This window comes from Oncorhynchus tshawytscha, linkage group LG20, assembly GCF_018296145.1.
Source record: "Oncorhynchus tshawytscha isolate Ot180627B linkage group LG20, Otsh_v2.0, whole genome shotgun sequence".
Classification (NCBI taxonomy): Eukaryota; Metazoa; Chordata; class Actinopteri; order Salmoniformes; family Salmonidae; genus Oncorhynchus; species Oncorhynchus tshawytscha.
Genome location: NC_056448.1, coordinates 29,583,765 through 29,608,922, shown reverse-complemented (window position 1 = coordinate 29,608,922; position 25,158 = coordinate 29,583,765). Strand labels below are relative to the sequence as shown.

Genomic DNA, 25,158 nt, shown 5'->3' with positions numbered 1-25,158 from the left:
ACTGCTGTGTTTTCAGATACATAAGAGAGTGGATTTGCCAACACAAAAAATACAAAAACGTGTATTAACTGCTGTCATCAATCTTATTAAACGTAACTATTTATTCAACATATTCAGCTTGAAACATCACAAGCAAACCCTGTGATCATGTGCATGGTGTCAAGGCTATTATTTAATTAATGTACACTAATCGCCCATACATTTATGGGGAAAAATATCAAAACTTTTATGCATAAGTGCACGGCAATATTGCCAACTGTAGAAATTGTCCATTCAGTGCTCTGTTATAAATCTTCACCAGAGCGCAACCGGGAGATGGGGCGAATGTGTCTGGTATCTCTCCATCATCTGAAGTTTCCAATCCTTTAAAATTACCCTTTTAATTCACATTCGTCGCGGTCTCTGTTTGATTATCATATTCTGCTCGATTTTCACATCAGCTATAAATCAATTGACACAAGATGAGATGAGAGATCCGCACACAACTGTGAATGGAGCGCTAACAGGAGAAGTCGGCACGTGCTTCTTGTTCACACACACCCAACGCTTGGACAAAGGTAGGTCATTTTTTTATACCTTTAAATGTATTTTTCTAATAACTGCATGAACTTTACATTCCCAAAGTATCAGCAAGTGGTGTATGTATGTTTCTATATTTCAGTTGTTTGTAACCTGTATGTGCATATCGTTATTGTATTTCAATGTATTTATGTTGGTGGGATTAACCAGTGAATAATCAAGGATTTTGCATGTGGTGGAGCTGTCCCCAAAACTCACTAAATAAATAATTTATTCTTCATTCCTGTGTGTGTGCGCATCGTGTGTTTGATTGCTATGTGTGTTCTGAATGTGTGCATATCAAGGCTATGGGTACTCTGAGGGACCTGCAGTTTGCGCTGCAGCTGAAAATCGAGGAGCTCCGTCAGAGAGACACTCTGATAGATGAGCTGGAGTTGGAGCTGGACACTAAAGATGACCTCATCAGACAGCTGCAGACTGAATTGGACCGACACCACAAAGCTCCACAATACCCAGGGACCACTGGGAGCACTGAGAACACAGGTAAGAGATATCCGTACCAAACTAGTCATGAAGTGCATTTGAAAAGTATTCAGACCCCTTGACTTTTTCCACATTTTGTTAAATTGTTTTCCCCCTCAACAATCTACACAAAATACCCCACAATGACAAAGCAAAAACAGGTTTTTAGAATTTTTGTGGAGATTTAAAAAATAAAAATAAAAACTGATATCACATTTACTCTTTACTCAGTATTTTGTTGAAGCACCTTTGGCAGCGATTACAGCCTCGGGTCTTCCTGGCTATGACGCTACAAGCTTGGCACACCTGTATCTGGGGAGTTTTGGGGAGTCATCTCCCTGGGCAAGGCCCTTCTCCCCCAATTACTCAGTTTGGCCCGGGCGGCCAGCTCTAGGAAGAGTCTTGGTGGTTCCAATCTTCTTCCATTTAAGAATGATGGAGGCCACTGTGTTCTTGGGGACCTTCAATGCTGCAGACATTTTTTTGTACCCTTCCCCAGATCTTTGCCTCGACACAATCCTGTCTCAGAGCTCTACGGACAATTCCTTTGACCTTGTTGCTTGGTTTTTGTTCTGACATGCTCTGTCAACTGTGGGATGTTATACAGACCGGTGTGTGCCTTTTCAAATCATGTCCAATCAGTTGATATTACCACAGGTGCACTCCAATCAAATTGTATAAACATCTCAAGGATGATCAATGGAAACAGGATCCACCTGAGCTCAATTTCGAGTCTCATAGCAAAGGGTCTGAATACTTTTATAAATAAGGTAGTTCTATTTTATTTTTTTATGAATTTGCAAACATTTCTAAAAACCTGTTTTCGCTTTGTCATTATTGAATATCGTGTGTAGATCGATGAGGATTTTTTTTATTTAATCCATTTTAGAATAAGGATGTAACGTAACAAAATGTTGGAAAAGGGAAGGGGTATGAATACTTCCCAAATGCACTGTATACTATATAACAATTACTGTGCACTACTTATGCAAGAAAGAGCTAAAGCCTGACAGAAATATGTGTCCGTCAGCATCTGGGCTCTCCCCACCAGTGCCTGATGAACCGCAACGGACTAAGAGACAGGCAATATCAGCAGAACCCACTGCCCTGGACCCTGCCGAACTCACACACGTCACACTCACCAACTACAGCAAGACTGAGAAGTACACAAACACATGCATACACATTCACACACACACACACACACACACACACACACACACACACACACACAACACTTTCTCCATGTACAGGTCTAGAGAGCTGATCCAGAGGGCTCTGCTGGAGAATGACTTCATGAAACACCTGGAGCAGGGACAGGTACTATGACTATATAGTGTTAGTGTAATACTGCTGTAGTATTACTCTCAATGTCTTTGATGGATATCCATTTATATATTTCTCTCTCTCTCTCTCTCTCTCTGCCCTCTCTCTCTCTCGCTCTCTCTCTGCCCTCTCTCTCTCTGCCCTCTCTCTCTCTCTCTCTCTCTGCCCCCTCTCTCTCTCGGCTCCTGCTGTCTCTCTCTCTCTCTGCCCCCCCCCCTCCCTCTCTCTCTCTCTCTCGGCTCCTGCTGTCTCTCTCTCTCTATCTCTGCCCCCTCCCCTCTCTCTGTAGGTTCAGACCATAGTGGCACAGGGCTGCTGTGTCATACAGGAGGGAAACAATGGATCTCTGGTCTATGTACTGGAGGGTGAGAGACATTAAGGGGAGGTGGAGGGATGGTGAGGAGAGATTCATGATGAGAGATGAGGTGGGAAGATAAGTAAAATGTTCAATGCAGATATTTTGATCTCAATATCAAATAATATCTGGATAACAATTAAGTAACTTACTGTGATTGTTTTCAATTAAAATGGCAAAAAACAAACAAAAATAGCTTCTGAGCAAATAATTTAGCTTTGACTGTCTGGAAGTAGCCTGAGTGGGGAGGGAAAACCTGGAAATGATCTGCATGGAATTCCCTTTCATACTGTCCCACCAAAACACAGTATTATTCAAACCTCATAGTGTGAAAATATATATAATACACAGGAAAATCTATTGTTTTGACTGCACTGGGCCTTTCAGAGAGAGGGATAGAGAGATGATGTGAGGGAGGGAGGGATGGGAGATGGTGAGAGAGAATGTAAAGAGGTGAGAAGGTGTAATAGTCTAGCAGAAAGGGGAGAGGGAGAGAGATAGAGTATTATATAAGGTCAGTATAGTGAGCTCACTGTAGCAGGGGCAGACAGGTCACTCACACACAAAGACACCCACACACAGACATACACAGACACACACCTTGCTCTCGCAGGCTCTCTGAGTCATCTGTTCCTGGCACCTTGACTTCTAATCTCTTAAAAAATATCTGTTAATCTCTCTTTTTATTACAGTTTATTTTCCTCTCTGTTTCTCATTCACATGTACACATGTTACATCATCAAACCTTCCTGAACTGAACGGAACTCCCCAACTCCCCACTCATTCACACTTAAAGACATGCATTAACATTACCCATGATCTGTTTCAGTAACACATATGATGAATACAATCATGTTTCATGGTAATACACCCACACTCTCCTATTCATTTGTGGATGTTTATAAAGTGAATGGAGTATATCCCTAACCCTATCCCTAACCCTATCCCTATCCCTATCCCTAACCCTATCCCTATCCCTAACCCTATCCCTAACCCTATCCCTAACCCTATCCCTATCCCTATCCCTATCCATAACCCTATCCCTATCCCTATCCCTATCCCTATCCCGATCCCTAACCCTATCCCTATCCCTAACCCTAACCCTATCCCTAACCCTATCCCTATCCCTAACCCTATCCCTATCCCTATCCCTAACCCTATCCCTATCCCTAACCCTATCCCTATCCCTAACCCTATCCCTAACCCTATCCCTAACCCTAACCCACACAGCCATTTGATTGAATTCAGGATTTGGATTTGTTTTAGTCTTTTTTGTAATCTCTTCACATCTATGCTGCTAAGACACACAAATGCACGCACACACACAGGCATGCACATACATTACTGACTCTTAGGCATAGAACTGAGGCAAAATCATACCTGTTGCTTCAACTGCTCTAGTGAGAATCATGTCTGTATGGTAGCTAAAGAATTCAACTTTATATCAGAAAATATAGCTATTTCTATTCCATGCAGTCCTATTGGTAGGTAGGAACAGTAGTCATCATCACCATGGTAATTCTTACTTGTGTTTTTGGATGTCCTTCACCCCGTTCTTCTGGTTCCCCACCCTCTCAGATGGGTTGTCCCTGTGCAACACACACACCTTGATACTCTTCTGCTCTTTATTATCTTTAGAGAGAGAGAGAGAGAGAGAGAGAGAGAGAGAGAGAGAGAGAGAGAGAGAGAGAGAGAGAGAGAGAGAGAGAGAGAGAGAGAGAGAGAGAGAGAGAGAGAGAGAGAGAGAGAGAGAGAGAGAGAGAGAGAGAGAGAGAGAGAGAGAGAGACTCTGCATCCTCACAAAAACAATATGTTGACATGTTTATAGACTTACCCTCTTATTGTTGTAGAGACAAACAATGAAACACATTATCACGGCCAGAGGCACAACTCTGTGTGTTTGTATGTTTCTGCATAAAGTGTACAGTGGGGAGGACAAGTATTTGATATATGGCCGGTTTTCCTACTTACAAAGCATGTAGAGGTCTGTCATTTTTTTTTCATAGGTACACTTCAACTGTGAGAGACAGAATCTAAAACAAAAATCCAGAAAATCACATTGTATCATTTTTAAGTAATTAATTAGCATTTTATTGCATGATATAAGTATTTGATACATCAGAAAAGCAGAACTTAATATTTGGTACAGAAACCTTTGTTTGCAATTACAGAGATCATACGTTTCCTGTAGTTCTTTCAGTCGTTGCCTGAGGACATTCTTAGTAAGGTGGCTGATGTTCTGGAGGAGGTGTGGAGTGCACACATGCACACACAAACACACTCCCCCCATCTCTCACCCTCTGTCCCTATGTCTCTCTCCCCACCTCTCTCTCTTCTCCTCTGCTGTCCTCTGTATTTCTCCCTCTCCTTTCCTGCTCCCCTCTTTCTCTTTTTCTCTCCCTCTCCCTTGTCCTCTCTCTCTCTCTCTCTATCTCCCTCTCCCTTGTCCCCTCTCTCTCGCTCTCTCTCCTCTTTCTCTCTCTCTCTCTCCCTCTCCCCTATCTCTTTCTTTCTCTCTTTTGCTCTCTCCCTCACCCTTGTCCTCTCTCTCTCTCTCTCTCTCTCTCTCTCTCTGTGTCTCCTTGATCTGTTTCTCTTTCTCAGACTCACTACAGTGAAGGTGATTACATCATCAGACAGGGCACCACAGGAGACACATTCTTCATCATCAGCGAAGGACAGGTGATGAAGAGGAGGAGGAGGAGTCATACTATCACAATCATACTGCCACTGTGTGGACATGTAGTAATGCATAATTCATCATTTAAATTCACAGACTTCCTCCCAATAACTTCCTACCTCTTCCCCTACTCTCTCCTCTCTTCTTCCCCTCTACTGCCCTCCTTCTTCCACTCCCCTCTCCTCTCCCTCCTTCCCCTCTCCTCTCCCTCCTCTTCCCCTCTTCTCTCCCCTCTTTTTCCCCTCTACTCTCCCCCTTCTTCAGCTCTCCTCTCCCTCTTCCCCCTCCTCTCCTCTTCCCCTCTCCTCTTCCTCTTCTTCCCCTCTCCTCTCCCCCTTCTTTGGGTCATTTCTTCTGTCTGCCCTCAGGTAAAGGTCACGCAGCAGAAATCAATCAAAGAGGAGCTAGAGTTTCTAACAACTCTCACTAGGGGGGACTGGTTTGGAGAGCAGGCGCTGAAAGGGTGAGACAACAGCACTGCTAAACACTAAACAACAAGCAGCTTTAATGGACATCCAAACACAAACCTGACATACAATGAGTGCATTTAACATACCAAACAAACCAACCAATAAACAAACATACAGTCTCAAATAATAAGAGTAGAGTTCTATTAGGCAAAGGGAAGATAAAGATAAAGATGACTTCATATTTCTCTCCCACCAGGGAAGATGTTCGTACGGCCAGTGTCACGGCAGTAGGAGAAGTCACCTGTCTGGTCGTTGACAGAGAGTGAGAGAACCCAGGAGAGAGTGTGTGCGTGTAATTGAATGGTTCTTCATTGGTTGATGTGGAGTTGTGTAACCCTACCCCTCCCCTGTTCCAGGTCATTCATGCATCTGATTGGAGGGCTGGATGATGTCAACAGCAGACAGAATGATGAGCTCAACACCAAGTAAGTGTCGCTACAACTCTAAAATTCCCATCTTCCACTCTCACTCTCTTTCTCACTCTTTCTTCTTTCACAAAACCGAGTTTAGTAAATTCAGTTTATGATGTGCAGTTGAAGTCGGAAGTTTACATACACCTTAGCCAAATACATTTAAACTCAGTTTTTCACAATTCCTGACATTTAATCCTAGTAAAAATGTCCTGTCTTAGGTCAGTTAGGATCAGCACTTCTTTATGAGAATGTGAAATGTCAGAATAATAGTAGAGAGAATTATTTATTTCAGATTTTATTTCTTTCATCACATTCCCAGAGGGTCAGAAGTTTACATACACTCAATTAGTATTTGGTAGCATTGCCTTTAAATTGTTCATGTGAATCCCTCCCTCATCTCTTCCATACCCCATAAGGAGGTGGAGGGCAGTATCCTGCCTGTCACTGTAGGGTCGTTTATGAACCACCTGTCCCTGGCGATGGAAACCGTGGAGTTGTTCGGACCACCTGTCCCTGGCGATGGAAACCATGGAGTTGTTCGGGCCACCTGTCCCTGGTGATGGAAACCATGGAGTTGTTCGGACCACCTGTCCCTGGCGATGGAAACCATGGAGTTGTTGTCCACTTCTCCCATGGTGATGGAAACCATGGAGTTGTTCGGGTCACCTCTCCCTGGCGATGGAAACCATGGAGTTGTTCGGACCACCTCTCCCTGGTGATGGAAACCATGGAGTTGTTCGGACCACCTCTCCCTGGTGATGGAAACCATGGAGTTGTTCGGACCACCTCTCCCTGGTGATGGAAACCATGGAGTTGTTCGGACCACCTGTCCCTCAGTGACCACTTACACAATCAGCAGTCTCTGTTCTGCAATGACCTGCAGAGAACCAAGAGGAGCAGTGTTATGCTGAACAGAGGGGTCTCTCTGGCCGACAGACCCAGCAGAAGCTTTCAATCCTCTGCTATTCAAATTGAAGGAACTGGATTCTCTTACACCAATGCAACATTTCTATAGTTGTAGAATGTGATTTAGAGCAGTGGGCCTGCAGGTGTAAGACTAAAAAAAAAGAAAAGACAACTGACACTTCCATAAAGTAAACATTTATGTTTTACAGTGAAGAGATTTGCAACAAAAGATGACAGTTGAAGGAGTTGTGCAAAAATTTTCACGTAGATAGATGACTAAGGATTTTTGCTCATTGGTTGTTGGCATGAATGAGTCAATTCATTTCTGTTACTAGAACACACAGCAACACTAGTGGATGGTGTAGAATAGGAAGGCAGATTTAAGACAATGGAATAGAAAACTAGGAGAGAGGTGATCAGTAGGACCAAAGAGGGGCACGGCACACTGTTAGGACAGAGGACATCAGAATCTTCTAAAGCCATGACATCATTTTCTGGAATTTTCCAAACTGTTTAAAGGCACAGTCAACTTAGTGTATGTAACCTTCTGACCCACTGGAATTGTGATACAGTGAATTAATCTGTCTGTAAACAATTGTTGGAAAAATGATTTATGTCATGCACAAAGTAGATGTCCTAACTGACTTGCCAAAACTATAGTTTGTTAACAGAAAATTTGTGGAATGATTGAAAAACGAGTTTTAATACCTAAGTGTATGTAAACTTCCGACTTCAACTGTATATAACCATATAGACTCGCTAATTACAGTGAAAAGATAACGGGCAATTGATTGACCCCTTGTCAATCAAGGTTGGAGGCAGAGGCAGGGTTTTTCTCCAGTGTGTCTCTCACTGATTTCCACGTCATCTGCACCCTCGGACTAGGAGTCTTCAGTCGCGTCCAGCTGGTAAGTGTGAGTGTGTGTGTATATAATGTGTGTGTGCTTACATGAGTGTGTGTCTGTAATGCCTGTGTGTGTGTGTGTGTGTGTGTGTGTTTAATTTGTATAATGTGTGTGTCTTCAGGTTCAGTTAAAGAGTGACACCAGTCGGTCCTTTGCTCTGAAGGTTCTAAAGAAGCGTCACATTCTGGACACCAGCCAACAGGGCCACATCCTCTCAGAGAGACGCATCATGATGGATGCACACAGCCCCTTCACCGTCAGGTACACACACTACACAACCCCTTCACCGTCAGGTACACACACTACACAACCCCTTCACCGTCAGATACACACACCACACAGCCCCTTCACCGTCGGATACACACACCACACAGCCCCTTTACCGTCAGATACACACCACACAGCCCCTTCACCGTCAGGTACACACACCACACAACCCCTTCACCGTCAGGTACACACACCACACACAGCCCCTTCACCGTCAGGTACACACACCACACAACCCCTTCACCATCAGGTACACACAAACACAGATACACACACCACACAGCCCCTTCACCGTCAGGTACACACACCACACAGCCCCTTCACCGTCAGGTACACACACCACACAGCCCCTTCACCCTCAGGTACACACAAACACACTGACGCTGTGTGTCCTGTCCAGGTTGTATAGGACATTCAGGGACTCTAAATATCTGTACATGCTGCTGGAAGCCTGTCTGGGAGGAGAACTGTGGACTCTACTGAGAGACAGGTGGGTGTGTGAACTGCAAGTAAAACCTGACTGTAAACAAATTGCCTAACCAGCTATGCCCTAACCCTAACCCTCGCTTCATGTCCACATCCCAGTTTAACCCTACCCTCAACCAAAACCCTAACCCTAGCTTCATGTCCACATCCCAGTTTAAACCTACCCTCAACCAAAACCCTAACCCTAGCTTCATGTCCACATCCCAGTTGAACCCTACCCTCAACCAAAACCCTAACCCTAGCTTCATGTCCACATCCCAGTTTAACCCTACCCTCAACCAAAACCCTAACCCTAGCTTCATGTCCACATCCCAGTTTAACCCTACCCTCAACCAAAACCCTAACCCTAGCTTCATGTCCACATCCCAGTTTAACCCTACCCTCAACCACAATGGAGCTGCATTGGAAAGCGGCCGTTTTATGGTCTCCTGACCAATATTGTGCTATTTTGTGGAGGGTTTTTGCCCTGATCGTAACTTGTTTGTACATAATGTTTCCACCATCATTTTCTATGACTGAAAATAGCTACTGGACATCAGAACAGCGATCACTAACCTCCATTTGGATGAGGATGTCTACTTCATATTGAATTTTATGGACCAGGCCCAAATCCAGACACTCGAAGGAGGAGGAGATGGCGCTATAGAGGCTGGCGCGCAGGCACTCTGATAAGACTACTGTGGCGAGTAAATAAATCGCCTCTACCCTCTGTTCTACTGCCAAATGTGCAATCGCTTGAGAATCAACTGGACTAGCTCCATACGAGTCTATCTTATCAACAGGGACATTAAGAACTGTAATATACTATGCTTCTCGAAGTCATGGCTGAACAAGGACATGGATAATATACATCTAGCTAGTTTTTCTATGTATTGGCAGGATAGAACGTTAGAGTCCGGTAAGATCGGGGGGTGGTGTGTGTCTCTGACAATAACAGCTGGTGCTTGATCTCTAACATTAAGGAAGTCTTGAGGTTCTGCTAGCCTGAGTTAGAATACCTCATGATAAGCTGTAGACCATACATCTGTATTTTTTGTAGCTGTCTATTTACCACCACAAACCAATGTTGGCACTAAAACCACACTCAACAAGCTGTATAGGACCTTAAACTGGTGATTTTATTGCAGGAAAATTTTAATCCGTTTTACCTCATTTCTACCAGCACGTCACCTGTACAACTAGAGGATCAAAACTCTAGATCACCTTTACTCCATACACAGAGACACATACACTATAGATCACCTTTACTCCATACACAGAGACACATATAGTGCTCTCCCTCACCCTCCATTTGGCAAATCTGACCATAACTCTATCCTCCTGATTCCTTCTTATAAGCAAACACTCAAACAGAAAGTAACAGTGACGCGCTCAATACAGAAGTGGTTTGATGAAGCGGATACTAAGCTACAGGACTGTTTCGCTAGCACAGACTGGAATTTGTTCCGGGATTCATCCGATGGCATTGAAGAGTTTACCACATCAGTCACCGGCTTTATTAATAAGTGCATTGACAACATCATCCCCACAGTGACCGTACGTACATATCGCAACCGGAAGCCGTGGATTACAGGCAACATCCGCACTAAGCTAAAGGCTAGAGCTACTGCTCTAGAGCTTATTAGAAATCCTGCTATGAACCATCAAACAGACAAAGCATCAATACAGGATTAAGATCGAATCCTACTTCACCAGCTCTGATGCTCGTCGGGTGTGGCAGGGCTTGCAAACTATCACAGATTACAAAGGGAAACCCAGCCGAGAGCTGCCCAGTGACGCTAGCCTACCAGACGAGCTAAATACCTTCTATGCTCACTTCGATGCAAGCAACACTGAACCATGTATGAGAGCACCAGCAGTTCCAGATGACTGTATGATCACGAACTCCGTAGCCGATGTGTGTAAGAACTTTAAACAGGTTAACATTCAGATGGATTACCAGGACGCGTACTCAGAGCTTGCGCAGGCCAGCTGGCAAGTTTCTTCACTGACATTTTCAACCTCTCCCTGACCCATTCTGTAAAACCTACATATTTCAAGCAAACCACCATAGTCCCTGTAGCCATGAAATGCTTTGAAAGGCTGGTCATGGCTCACATCAACACCATCATCCCACTCCAAATCGCTCCAATTTGCATACCGCCCCAACAGATCATCAGATGACACAGTCTCAATTGCACTCCACACTGCCCTTTCCCACCTGGACAAAAAAAAGTAATACCTATGTGAGAATGCTGTTCATTGACTACAGCTCAGCGTTCAACACCTCCCTCTGCATCTGGATCCTGGACTCCCCAGTGGTGAGGGTAGGCAACAACACATCCGCCACGCTGACCCTCAACACGGGGGGCCTTCAGGGGTGCGTGCTCAGTCCCCTCCTGTACTCCCTGTTCACCCACGACTGCATGGCTTCGCATGATTCCAACACCGTCATTAAGTTTGCCGCCGACATGAAGGTGTTAGGCCTGATCACCGACGATAATGAGACCGCCTATAGGGAAGAGGTCAGAGACCTGGCAGTGTAGTGCCAGGACAGCATCCTCTCCCTCAATGTCAGCATCACAAAGCAGCTTATCATGGACTACAGGAAATGGAGGGCAGTACACACCCCCATTCCCATCAACAAGGCTGTAGTAGAGCCGGTCAATACTTCAAGTTCCTCGGTGTCCATATCACTAAGGACCTATCATGGTCCAAACACATCAACACAGTCATTAAGAAGGCACAACAACGCCTCTTCCCCCTCAGGAGTCTGAAAAGATTTGTAATGGGCCCTCAGATCCTCAAAATGTTATACAGCTGAACCATTGAGAGTATCTTGACTGGCTGCATCACCTGCTCGGCAACTACTTGGCAACTGACTGCAAGGCGCTACAAAGGGTAATGTGTTTGGCCCAGTACTGGGGTCGAACTCCCTGCCATCCAGGACCTCTATACTATACTAGTGTCAGAGGAAGGCACTAAAAATTGTCAAACACTCCAGCCACCCAAATCCTAGACTGTTCTCTCTGTTACCGCGCGGCAAGCGGTACCTGAGCGCCAAGTCTGAGACCAAAAGGCTCCTGTACAGCTTCTACCCCAAGCCATAAGACTGCTGAACAGTTCAACAGTTCTTAATTTTTTGGCACAGACTCTCTTGCACTGGCTCTATGCTCACTCACAACACTGACACTTCAACACACACACACATACACTCACTACAGACGCTCACACACAGATGCATATTGATGCCACACACACACACACACACACACACACACACACACACACACACAAAGACACACTCACATTTTTCACATAACATACGCTGTTGCTACTCTGTTTATTATATATTCTGATTGCCTAGTCACTTTTAACCCTTACCTACATGTACCTACTGTATTACCTCAATTACCTCAACTACCTCGTACCCCTGCACATGGACTTGGTACTGGTACTCCTAGTATATAGCCTTGTTATTGTTATTTTATTGTTTTACCATTTACCTTTTTCTTTAGCAAATATTTTTCTTACTTTTTAACTCTGCATTGTTGGGAATGGGCTCGTAAGTAGCATTTCACGGTAAAGTCTACACCTGTTGTATTCGGCGCATGTGACCAATAAAATGTGATTTGTACCTAAACACTGTCTTCATGTCCACATCCCGGTTCAACGCTAACCCTAGCCTCAACCACAACCCTAACCCTTATTTCATGTCCACATCCCGGTTCAAACCTAACCCTAGCCTCAACCACAACCTTAACCCTTACTTCATGTCCACATCCCGGTTCAACCCTAGCCTCAACCACAACCCTAACCCTAACTTCATGTCCACATCCCGGTTCAACGCTAACCCTAACCCTAGCCTCAACCACAACCCTAACCCTATCTCCAGGTCCACATCCCGGTTCAAACCTAACCCTAGCCTCAACCACAACCCTAACCCCAACTTCATGTCCACATCCCGCTTCAAACCTAACCCTAGCCTCAACCACAACCCTAACCCTAACTTTATGTCCACATCCCGGTTCAAACCTTAACCCTAGCTCCAACCCTAACCCTAGCGTGAAACCTAACCCTAGCTCTAACCCTAACCCTAACCCACATCCCGGTTCAAACCTAACCCTAGCTCCAACCTTAACCCTAGCTCTAACCCTAACCCTAGCGTGAAACCTAACCCTAGCTCTAACCCTAACCCTAGCTCTAACCCTAGCTCTAACCCTAACCCTAGCTCTAACCCTAGCTCTAACCCTAACCCTAGCTCTAACCCTAGCTCTAACCCCCTAGCTCTAACCTTAACCCTAGCTCTAACCTTAACCCTAGCGTGAAACCTAACCCTAGCTCTAACCCTAGCTCTAACCCTAACCCTAGCTCTAACCCTAACCCCAGCTCTAACCTTAACCCTAGCTCTAACCTTAACCCTAGCTCTAACCTTAACCCTAGCTCTAACCTTAACCCTAGCTCTAACCCTAACCCTAGCTCTAACCTTAACCCTAGCTCTAACCTTAACCCTAGCTCTAACCCTAACCCTAGCTCTAACCTTAACCCTAGCTCTAACCTTAACCCTAGCTCTAACATTAACCCTAGCTCTAACCTTAATCCTAGCTCTAACCATAACACTAGTTCTAACCCTAGCGTGAAACATAACCTTAACCCTAGCTCTAACCCTAGCTCTAACCTTAACCCTAGCTCTAACCCTAGCTCTAACCTTAACCCTAGCTCTAACCCTAGCTCTAACCCTAGCTCTAACCTTAACCCTAGCTCTAACCCTAGCTCTAACCTTAACCCTAGCTCCAACCCTAGCTCTAACCTTAACCCTAGCTCTAACCCTAGCTCTAACCTTAACCCTAGCTCTAACCCTAGCTCTAACCTTAACCCTAGCTCTAACCATAACCCTAGCTCTAACCCTAACCCTAGCTCTAACCATAACCCTAGCTCTAACCATAACCCTAGCTCTAACCTCAACCCCAGTTCTATCCCTAGCTCTAACCCTAAACCCTAGCTCTAACCCTAGCTCTAACCCTAACCCTAGCTCTAACCCTAACTCTAGCTCTAACCATAACCCTAGCTCTAACCATAACCCTAGCTCTAACCATAACCCTAGCTCTAACCATAACCCTAGCTCTAAACATAACCCTAGCTCTAACCATAACCCTAGCTCTAAACATAACCCTAGCTCTAACCATAACCCTAGCTCTAACCATAACCCTAGCTCTAAACATAACCCTAGCTCTAACCATAACCCTAGCTCTAACCATAACCCTAGCTCTAACCATAACCCTAGCTCTAACCATAACCCTAGCTCTAACCATAACCCTAGCTCTAACCATAACCCTAGCTCTATCCCTAACCCTAGCTCTATCCCTAACCCTAGCTCTATCCCTAACCCTAGCTCTAACCGTAACCCTAGATCTAACCTTAACCCTAGCTCTAACCTTAACCCTAGCTCTAACCCTAGCCCTAGCTCTAACCTTCACCCTAGCTCTAACCCTAGCTCTAACCCTAACCCTAGCTCTAAACATAACCCTAGCTCTAACCCTAGCTCTAAACATAACCTTAGCTCTAACCGTAACATTAGCTCTAAACTTAACCCTAGATCTAACCTTAACCCTAGCTCTAACCCTAGCTCTAACCTTAACCCTAGCTCTAACCCTAGCTCTAACGCTAACCCTAGCTCTAACCCTAACCCTAGCTCTAACCCTAGCTCTAACCCTAACCCTAGCTCTAACCCTAACCCTAGCTCTAACCCTAGCTCTAACCCTAACCCTAGCTCTAACCCTAGCTCTAACCTTAACCCTAGCTCTAACCCTAGCTCTAACCCTGACCCTAGCTCTAACCCTAACCCTAGCTCTAAACATAACCCTAGCTCTAAACATAACCCTAGCTCTAACCTTAGCCATAATCCTAGTAACTTGTTGCATATCACTAGACATGCATTTTATAGTTTGTTGATAGTTTGATCATCCATAGATCATCTATAAAAGGGGACTATTCAAATAAATTCATCTGGACTCTTCCAGGGGTTTATTTGATGACGGCACAACAAGATTTTATACAGGCTGTATTGTAGAGGCCTTGTCCTTCCTCCATGTTAGAGGGATCATCTACAGAGACCTCAAACTTGAAAACATCCTACTGGACCACAGAGGATATGCTAAACTGGTACACGCACACACACCTTTTCCTGCGGTTAACATCTCCGACACAACATACAGTTTCTGAATAAACCAGCAGTGTGCTTTTTCTTAATTTGCAGACACACAGAAATAGGAAATGCTCCCAATGTAGTGTGTGTGCGTGCGTGTGTGTGTCTTGGTCAAAAGACGTGGACATTCTGTGGCACTCCAGAGTACGTGGCCCCAGAAATCATTCTGAACAAGGGACATGATGTTTCGGTTGACTGCTGGTCCCTGGGGATACTCATCTACGAACTGCTCAGCGGCAGGTACACCCACCTGTGTGTGTCAGAGATGAGATCGTATTAGTCTTTTTATTAGTCTAAATGTTAAGCTGATGTTTCTCTGGCATCCCCCCGCCCCTCTCTCTCTCCCTCTCTTTCTCCAGTCTTCCGTTCTCAGGTTCTGATCCTATGAAGACCTATAACATCATCCTGAGAGGAATCGACATGGTGGAGTTCCCCAAGAAGATCTCCAAGAGTGCTGCCAACCTCATCAAACGCCTCTGCAGGTTACACACGCATACACACGAGCATAGAGACTTCATCAAATGGTGCTTGTGCAGTGTGTGTGTGTGTGTGTGTGTGTGTGTGTGTGTGTGTGTGTGTGTGTGTGTGTGTGTGTGTGTGTGTGTGTGTGTGTGTGTGTGTGTGTGTGTGTGTGTGTGTGTGTGTGTGTGTGTGTGTGTGTGTGTGTGTGTGTGTTGCACAGGGGCAACCCATCTGAGTGGGTGGGGAACCAGAAGAACGGGGTGAAGGACATCCAAAAACACAAGTAAGAATTACCATGGTGATGATGACTACAGTTCCTACCTACCAATAGGACTGCATGGAATAGAAATAGCTATATTTTCTGATATAAAGTTGAATTCTTTAGCTACCATACAGGCATGATTCTCACTAGAGCAGTTGAAGCAACAGGTATGATTTCGCCTCAGTTCTATGCCTAAGAGTCATTAATTGACTTTTCAGGCCTTCACTTGAAATGGAATCCTATTGGCCACATAGGGCTCTGGTTAAAGGCAGTGCAGTTTATAGGGAATTGGGTGCCATTTCGGACACAGCCCAGGTCGTCTTGACACTACAAGGAGAGGTGTGATTGTTTGGTTCTGGGTGTGACTGCTTCCTGTTTGTCTCCAGGTGGTTTGAAGGTATTAACTGGGAGGGACTCCGACAGGCAACTCTGGCCCCTCCCTTCACTCCTACTGTGAGTACACACACACACACACACACACACACACACACACACACACACACACATACACACACACTCAGCACTATCTCCTCTCTCCCAGGTGAAGGGTCCACTGGACACTGGCAACTTTGACTGTTTCCCTGATGACCACGAGGACCCGCCCCCAGATGAGGAGTCTGGCTGGGATCTAGAGTTCTGACTTAAAAACACATACTGAGTATACCAAACATTAGGAACATTAGAATGGTGGTGGACCATTATTGATAGACACAGGAAACTGTTGAACATGAAAAACCCAGCAGCATTGCAGTTCTTGACACAAACCGGTGCGCCTGGCACCTACTACCATACCCCGTTCAAAGGCACTTAAATATTTTGTCTTGCCCATTCACCCTCTGAATGGCACACATACGCAATCTACAGTGGTGTAAAGTACTTAAGTCAAAATAATTGAATGTACTACTTAAGTAGTTTTATGGGGTATTTGTACTTTACTATTTATATTTTTACTTTTACTTCACTACATTACTAAAGCAAATAATGTACTTTTTACTTCATACATTTTCCCTGACACCCAAAAGTACTCGTTACAGTTTGAATGCTGAGCAGAACAGCAAAATTGTCTAATTCACACGTATCAAGAGAACATTCCCGGTCATCCCTACTGCATCTGATCCTCTGGACTCACTAAACACATGCTTCGTTTGTAAATGATGTCTGAGTGTTGGAGTGTGCCCCTTTCTATCTGTGAAAGAAATGGGGACTTCTGGTTGACTTAATATAAGGAATTAATTTAGATACTTAAGTATACTTATGCAATTATATTTACTTTTGAAACTTAAGTATATTTCAAACCAAATACTTTAAGACTTTTACTGAAGTAGTATTTTACTGGGTGACTTTCACTTTTACTTGAGTCATTTTATATTAAGGTTCCTTTACTTTTACTCAAGTATGCCAACTGGGTGCTTTTTCCACCACTGACAATCCATGTATTAATTGTCTCAAGGCTTTAAAAATCATTTGAATGTGAACTTTCCTAGGTGTAGGTGCTTTTACCAGGTGTACTAGGTTTACCAGGTGTACGAGGTTTACCAGGTGTACCAGGTGGGTTTATCAGATACACAGGCTATCTCTGCCAGGGTGAGCTGAGGATTATAGAATCTCCAGGTAATTAGACAATCAGCTGTTGTTTTCACATGCTCTTCATGACAGTTTTCTACAAAACAAAGTATTTTCTAGAGATTTGTTTGTGTTGATATGTTCTGAATGGGTAGGGGAATAGTGTACAGTTTCACAACATTTAGTCATAACATATAAGCAAAATAAAAACCTGAAACCCTGTATGAAATTTCTGAATACCTTAACAGAACACAGTGTCATGCAGAAACACCCAGAAGGAGGGAGAGGTGACAGTGTGTGTGTGAAAGGAAGAATTTGAGAAATAATGAGAGGAAGAGTGTGAGAATGAGTGTGAGAGTGAATGAGGGGAAAGTTAATGAAAGGTAAAACAGGATCATTTCCGTTCTCAGACGTCACAGCACTGAGGTCCTTATCAGATCATTTAACTCATTATAGGCTGAAGAGGTGTGTGTGTGTGTGTGTGTGTGTGTGTGTGTGTGTGTGTGTGTGTGTGTGTGTGTGTGTGTGTGTGTGTGTGTGTGTGTGTGTGTGTGTGTGTGTGTGTGTGTGTGTGTGTGTGTGTGTGTGTGTGTGTGTGTGTGTGTGTGTGTGATCCAAAGAAGTTGCCCCGGTAACACAGGTCATCTTGGAAACTCCGCCACCTTCACAAATTACCTCTTTCCCCCTGATAACACATACAGTGCCTTCAAAATGGATGGAATATATTATTTTTTGCACACAATGCCCAGGTGAAAACATGTTTTTCAAAGAAATTGCTAATTTATTGAAAATGAAATACAGAAATATCTCATTTACATAAGTCAATACATTGTAGAAGCACTTTTGGCAGCGGTTACAGCTGTGAGTACTTCTGGGTAAGTCTCTAAGAGCTTTCCACACCTGGATTGTGCAACATTTGCCCATTATTCTTTAAAAAATTATTCAAGCTCTGTCAAATTGCTTGATCAATACTAGACAACCATTTCAGGTCTTGCCATAGATTTTCAAGTAAATTTTAGACTAAACTGTAACTCGGCCTCTCAGGAACATTTACTGTCTCCTTCGTAAGTATTCAAGTGTAGATGTGCTTACAGTAGCTCCATTCCATGTATGTTTTATCCTGAAAAACTCCCCAGTCCTTAACAATTACAAGCATACCCATAACATGATGCAGCCACCACTATGCTTGAAAATATGGTACTCAGTAATGTGTCGTATTGGATTTACCCTAAACATAACACTTTGTATTCAGGTCAAAAAGTGCATTTCTTTGCCACATTTCTTGCAGTATTACTTTAGTGCCTTGTTGCAAAAAGGATGCATGTTTTGGAATATTTTTATTCTGTACAGGCTTCCTTGCTTTCACTCTGTCAATTAGGTTAGTATTGTGGAGTAACTACAATGTTGTTGATCCATCCTCAGTTTTCTCCAATCACAGTTACAGTTTAAACTAACTGTTTTAAAGTCACCATTGGCCTCAAGGTGAAATCCCTGAGTGGTTTCCTTCCTCTCCGGCAACTGAGTTAGGAAGGAAGCCTGTATCTTTGCAGTGACTGGTTGTATTGCTACACAATCCAAAGTGTAATTAATACGTACACCATGCTGAAAGGGTTATTCAATGTCTGCTTTTTTTTTTACTCATCTACCAATAGGTGACCTTCTTTGCGAGGCATTGGAAAACCTCCCTGGTCTTTGTGGTTGAATTTGTGTTTGAAATTCATTACTTGACTGATAATTGTATGTGTGGGGTACAGAGATGAAGTAGTCATTCAAAAATCATGTTGAATGCTATTATTGCACAAAAAGTGAGTCCATGCAACTTATTATGAGCTCAGATAAACTGATGGGTAACGAGAGAGAGAGAGAGAGAGATATCACACAAAACCAGAAATATTCATAAAACCATATTCACAGTTTCGGGCTCTTATCAGGAACAATAAGCCTACACAAATCACAGATATGAATGTTCTCATGAAAAGTACTTGTGGTTTGGGGTGAGTGCAGCTAAACCATTCTACATGCCGCCAGTTAGTAGTGATAACAGTATATTGTGCTGCTGCTGTTCACAATGATTGATCTGATTTTCAAATCAAATTGTATTGGTCACATATACACATAGTTAGCATATGTAAATGTGAGTGTAGCGAAATGCTTGTTCTTCTAGTTCCGACAGTGCAGTAATATCTAACAAGTACTCTAGCAATTCCACAACAACTACCTTATACACACAAATGTAAAGTGATGGAATATAATAATAATATGTACAAATAAATATATGGATGTGCGATGGCCGAGCAGCGTAGGCAAGATGTATTAGATGGTATAAAGTACAGTATATACATATGAGATGAGTAATGTAAGACATGTAAACATTATTAAAGTGGCATTATTTAAAGTGACTAGTGATCCATTTACTAAAGTGGCCAATGATTTGAGTCTGTATGTAGGCAGCAGCCTCTCTGTGATACTGATGGCTGTTTAACAGTCTGATTGCCTTGAGATAGAAGCTGTTTTTCAGTCTCTCGGCCCCAGCTTTGATGCACCTGTACTGACCTCGCCTTCTGGATGGTAGAGGGGTGAACAGGCAGGGGCTCGGGTGGCTGTTGTCCTTCATTCACTTTTTGGCCTTCCTGGGACATCGGTGTCCTGGAAAGCAAGTAGTTTGCCCCCGGTGATCAAATCAAATTTTATTTGTCACATAAACATTGTTAGCAGATGTTAATGCGAGTGTAGCGAAATGCTTGTGCTACTAGTTCCAACCATGCAGTAATGTCTAACAAGTAATCTAATTTAACAATTTCACAACAACTACATTATACACACAAGTGTAAAGGAATGAAAAAGTATATGTACATAAAAATATATAAATGTGGCCGAACGGCATAGGCAAGATGCAGTAGATGGTATAAAGTACAGTATATACATATGAGATGAGTAATGTAGGGTATGTAAACATTATTAAAAGTGGCTAGAGATACATTTATTACTTCAATTTTTTCATTATTAAAGTGGCTAGAGATGAGTCAGTATGTTGGCAGCAGCCACTAAATGTTACTGATGGCTGTTTAACAGTCTGATGGCATTGAGATAGAAGCTGTTTTTCAATCTCTCGGTCCTTGTACTGACCTCGCCTTCTGGATGATAGCGGGGTGAACAGGCAGTGGCTTGGGTGGTTGTTGTCCTTGATCTTTTTGGTTTTCCTGTGACATCAGGTGGTGTAGGTGTCCTGGAGGGCAGGTAGATTGCCCCCGGTGATGCGTTGTGCAGACCTCACTACCCTCTGGAGAGCCTTACGGTTGTGGGCAGAGCAGTTGCCGTACCAGGCAGTGATACAGCCTGACAGGATGCTCTCGATTGTTCATCTGTAAAAGTTTGTGAGTGTTTTTGGTGACAAGCCGAAATTCTTCAGCCTCCTGAGGTTGAAGAGGCGCTGTTGTGCCTTTTTCACCCCACTGTCTATGTGGGTGAACCATTTCAGTTTGTCCGTGATGTGTACGCCAAGGAACTTAAAACTTTCCACCTTCTCCACTACTGTCCCATCGATGTGGATACAGGGGTGCTCCTTCTGCTGATTCCTGAAGTCCACAATCATCTCCTTTGTTTTGTTGACATTGAGTGTGAGGTTATTTTCCTGACACCACATTTCCAGGGCCTTCACCTCCTCCCTGTAGGCCGTCTCGTTGTTGTTGGTAATCAAGCCTACCACTGTAGTGTTGTCTGCAACCTTGATGATTGAGTTGGAGGCGTGCATGGCCACGCAGTCATGGATGAACAGGGAGTACAGGAGAGGGCTGAGAACACACCCTTGTGGGGCCCCAGTGTTGAGGATCAGCGAGGTGGAGATGTTGTTACCTACCCTCACCACCTGAGGGCGGCCCGTCAGGAAGTCCAAGACCCAGTTGCACAGGGCGGGGTCGAGACCCAGGGTCTCGAGCTTATTGACAAGTTTTGAGGGTACTATGGTGTTAAATGCTGAGCTGTAGTCGATGAACAGCATTCTTACATAGGTATTCCTCTTGTCCAGATGGATTAGGGCAGTGTGCAGTGTGATTGCGTTGTCTGTAGACCTGTTATGACGGTAAGCAAATTGGAGTGGGTCTAGGGTGTCAGGTAGGGTGGAGGTGATATGGTCCTTGACTAGTCTCTCAAAGCACTTCATGATGACAGAAGTGAGTGCTACGGTGCGATAGTCATTTAGCTCAGTTACCTTCACTTTCTTGGGAACAGGAACAATGGTGGCCCTCTTGAAGCATGTGGGAACAGCAGACTGAGATAAGGATTGATTGAATATGTCCGTAAACACACCAGCCAGCTGGTCTGCGCATGCTCTGAGGACGCGGCTGGGGATGCCGTCTGGGCCGGCAGCCTTGCGAGGGTTAACATGTTTAAATGCTGCAGTGAAGGTTTAGGTAGCGGGCCGTGTCAGTGTCACTGTGTTGTCCTCAAAGCGAGCAAAGAAGTTGTTTAGTTTGTCTGAGAGCAAGACATTGTGGTCCGCGACGGGGCAGGTTTTCCTTTTGTAGTCCGTGATTGATTGTAGACCCTGCCACATACCTCTCATGTCTGAGCCATTGAATTGCGACTCTACTTGTCTCTATACTGACGCTTAGCTTGTTTGATTGCCTTGCGGAGGGAATAGCTACACTGTTTGTATTCGGTCATGTTTCCGGTCACCTTGCCCTGATTAAAAGCAGTGGTTCGTGCTTTCAGTTTTGCGCGAATGCTGCCATCAATCCACGGTTTCTGGTTGGAGATTGTTTTAATAGACGCTGTGGGTACAACATCACCGATGCACTTGCTAATAAACTCGCTCACCGAATCAGCGTATTCATCAATGTTATTGTCCGACGGTATGTGGAACATATCCCAGTCCACGTGATCGAAGCAATCTTGAAGCGTGAAATCCGTTAGTTTCTGTCTATAGGCTGGGAGCAACAAAATAGAGTCATGGTCAGATTTTCCGAAAGGAGGGCAAGGGAGGGATTTATATGTGTCGCGGAAATTAGAGTAACAATGATCTAGGGTTTTGCCAGCCCGGGTCACGCATTTAATATGCTGATAAAATTTAGGGAGCCTTCTTTTCAGCCTTCTTTTCTCTTCTTTAGCCACGTTAAATTGCCAGCTACTATAAATGCAGCCCCAGGATATGTGGTTTCCAGTTTACATAGAGTCAAATGAAGTTCATTCAGGGCCGTAAATGTGTCTGTTTGGGGCGGGATATACACGACTGTGATTATGATCGAAGAGAATTCTCTTGGTAGATAATGAGGCATTTGATTGTAAGGAATTCTAGGTCAGGTGAACAAAAGGACTTGAGTTCCTGTATGTTGTCTTCTTACCAGAGAGATGTTTGTTTCTGTCGGTGCGAAGCGTGAAGAAGCCAGGTGGCAGTCTGCACCACCCTCTGGAGAGCCTTGCGGTTGATGGCGGTGCAGTTGCCGTACCAGGTGGTGATACAGCCTGACAGGATGCTCTCAATTGTGCATCTGTAAAAGTTTGTGAGGGTTTTAGGTGACAAGCCAAATTTCTTCAGCCTCTTGAGGTTGAAGAGGCACTGTTGCGCCTTCTTCACCACACTGTCTGTGTGGGTGGACCATTTCAGTTTGTCTGTGATGTGTATGCCGAGGAAGCCTACACGATTGAACCTTTCAAATGAAACATGACTGAAATTGTTAAAAGCAACACATTTTTATTTCCTAGGTCTAATTTAACCAGGATATTGGGTTCTATTGTTTATAAAATAAAGCTAAAAAAAGCTGAAGCATTCTAAATTAAACTTGAGCTAATTGTAGGCTAGTCTTTTCACAATGCTGAAATGTTCCTTGTTTTGTAGACAAATATTGTTTCCCTCCCGAACTCACCTGAACATTTGTCTCTCTCACCACAGCAGACTCTTGTAACCTCGCCCTATGCACTTGCAGTGGTGGATAAAGTACCCAATTGTCATACTTGAGTAAAAGTAAAGATACCTTAATAGAAAATGACTCAACTAAAAGTGAAAGTCACCTAGTTAAACACGACTTGAGTAAAAGTCTCAAATTATTGGGTTTTACATATACTTAAGTATCAAAAGTAAATGTAATTGCAAAAAAAAATGTTTTTGTTTGTTTTGTATTTAAAGTTAGCCAGGGGCACACTCCACAGGACCTCCATGTTAGAGTCTGGTTCATCCTTGGGAGCAATTTCCAAACGGCTGAAGGTAGCACGTTCATCTGTACAAACAATAGTACGCAAGTATAAACACCATGGGACCACACAGCCATCATTACCGCTCAGGAAGGAGACGCTTTCTGTCTCCTAGAAATGAATGTACTTTGGTGTGAAAAGTGCAAGTCAATCCCAGAACAACAGCAAAGGACCTTGTGAAGATGCTGGAGGAAACAGTTACAAAAGTATCCACAGTTAAAGGAGTCCTATATCGACATAACCTGAAAGGCTGCTCAACAAGGAAGAAGCCACTACTCCAAAACCACCATAAAAAAGCCAGACTAGGGTTTGCAACTGCACATGGGGACAAAGATCATACTTTTTGGAGAAATGTCCTCTGGTCTGATGAAACAAAAATATAACTGTCCATAATGACCATCGTTATGTTTGGAGGAAAAACGGGAAGGTTTACAAGCCAAAGAACACCATTCCAACCGTGAAGCACGGGGTTGGCAGTATCATGTTGTGGGGGTGCTTGCTGCAGGAGGGACTGGTGCACTTCACAAAATAGATGGCATCAGAAGGATGGAAAAGTATGTGGATATATTGAAGCAACATCTCAAGACATCAGTCAAGTTAAAGCTTGGTCGCACATGGGTCTTCCAAATGGACAATGACCCCAAGCATACTTCCAAAGTTGTGGCAAAATGGCTTAAGGACAACAAAGTCAAGGTATTGGAGTGGCCATCACAAAGCCCTGACCTCAATCCTACAGAAAATTTGTGGGCAGAACTGAAAAAGCGTGTGCGAGCAAGGAGGCCTAAAAACCTGACTCAGTTACACCAACTCTGTCAGGAGGAATGGGCCAAAATTCACCCAATTTATTGTGGGAAGCTTGTGGAAGGCTACCTGAAATGTTTGACCCAAATTAAAGAATGTAAAGGCAATGCTATCAAATACTAATTGAGTGTATGTAAACTTCTGACCCACTGGGAATGTGATGAAAGAAATAAAAGCTGAAATAATTCATTCTCTCAACTATTATTCTGACATTTCACATTCTTAAAATAAAGTGGTGATCCTAACTGACGTAAGACAGGGAATTTTGGGATTAAATGTCAGGAATTGTGAAAAACTGAGTTTAAATGTGTTTGGCTAAGGTGTGTGTAAACTTCTGACTTCAACTGTAATTTACAAGCGAAGCATTTGTGTTTAGTGAGTCCGCCAGATCAGAGGCAGAAGATGACCAAGGATGTTCTCTTGTGTGTGGATTGGATCAATTTCCTGTCCTGCTAAGCATTCAAAATGTAGCTTGCACTTCTGGGTGTCAGGGAAAATGTATGGAGTACATTCTTTAGGAATGTAGTGAAGTAAAAGTGTCCAAAATATAAACAGTAAAGTCAAGTACACATACCCCCAAAAAATAATTAAGTAGTACTTTTAAACTATTATAACGATCCTGGGTTTATAAACGCGGATAACGACTCTGCTGCTTGAGCATGCTTTTGGGGCACAGTCGATAGCGCGTTGGACTTCGGGCTAGGATTCGAGGCCTGCTCCCTCCCTGCCTGTTTCAATACAGTATTTTACTTAAGTAATTCACAACACAGTGCACTTGGGAATAAAATCATCACAAGAGTTTCAGTGTTCACAATGAAAGTTCTATCATGAATAAATATAAGCCCACGCAC

The 25,158-nt window shown here is 43.8% G+C and overlaps 1 pseudogene; it reads left to right on the top strand.

Annotated features, from left to right (window-relative positions):
- The first annotated feature begins 866 nt into the window (after positions 1-866).
- Positions 867-16,498, top strand: LOC112219929 (annotated as a pseudogene).
- The last annotated feature ends 8,660 nt before the right edge of the window (positions 16,499-25,158 follow it).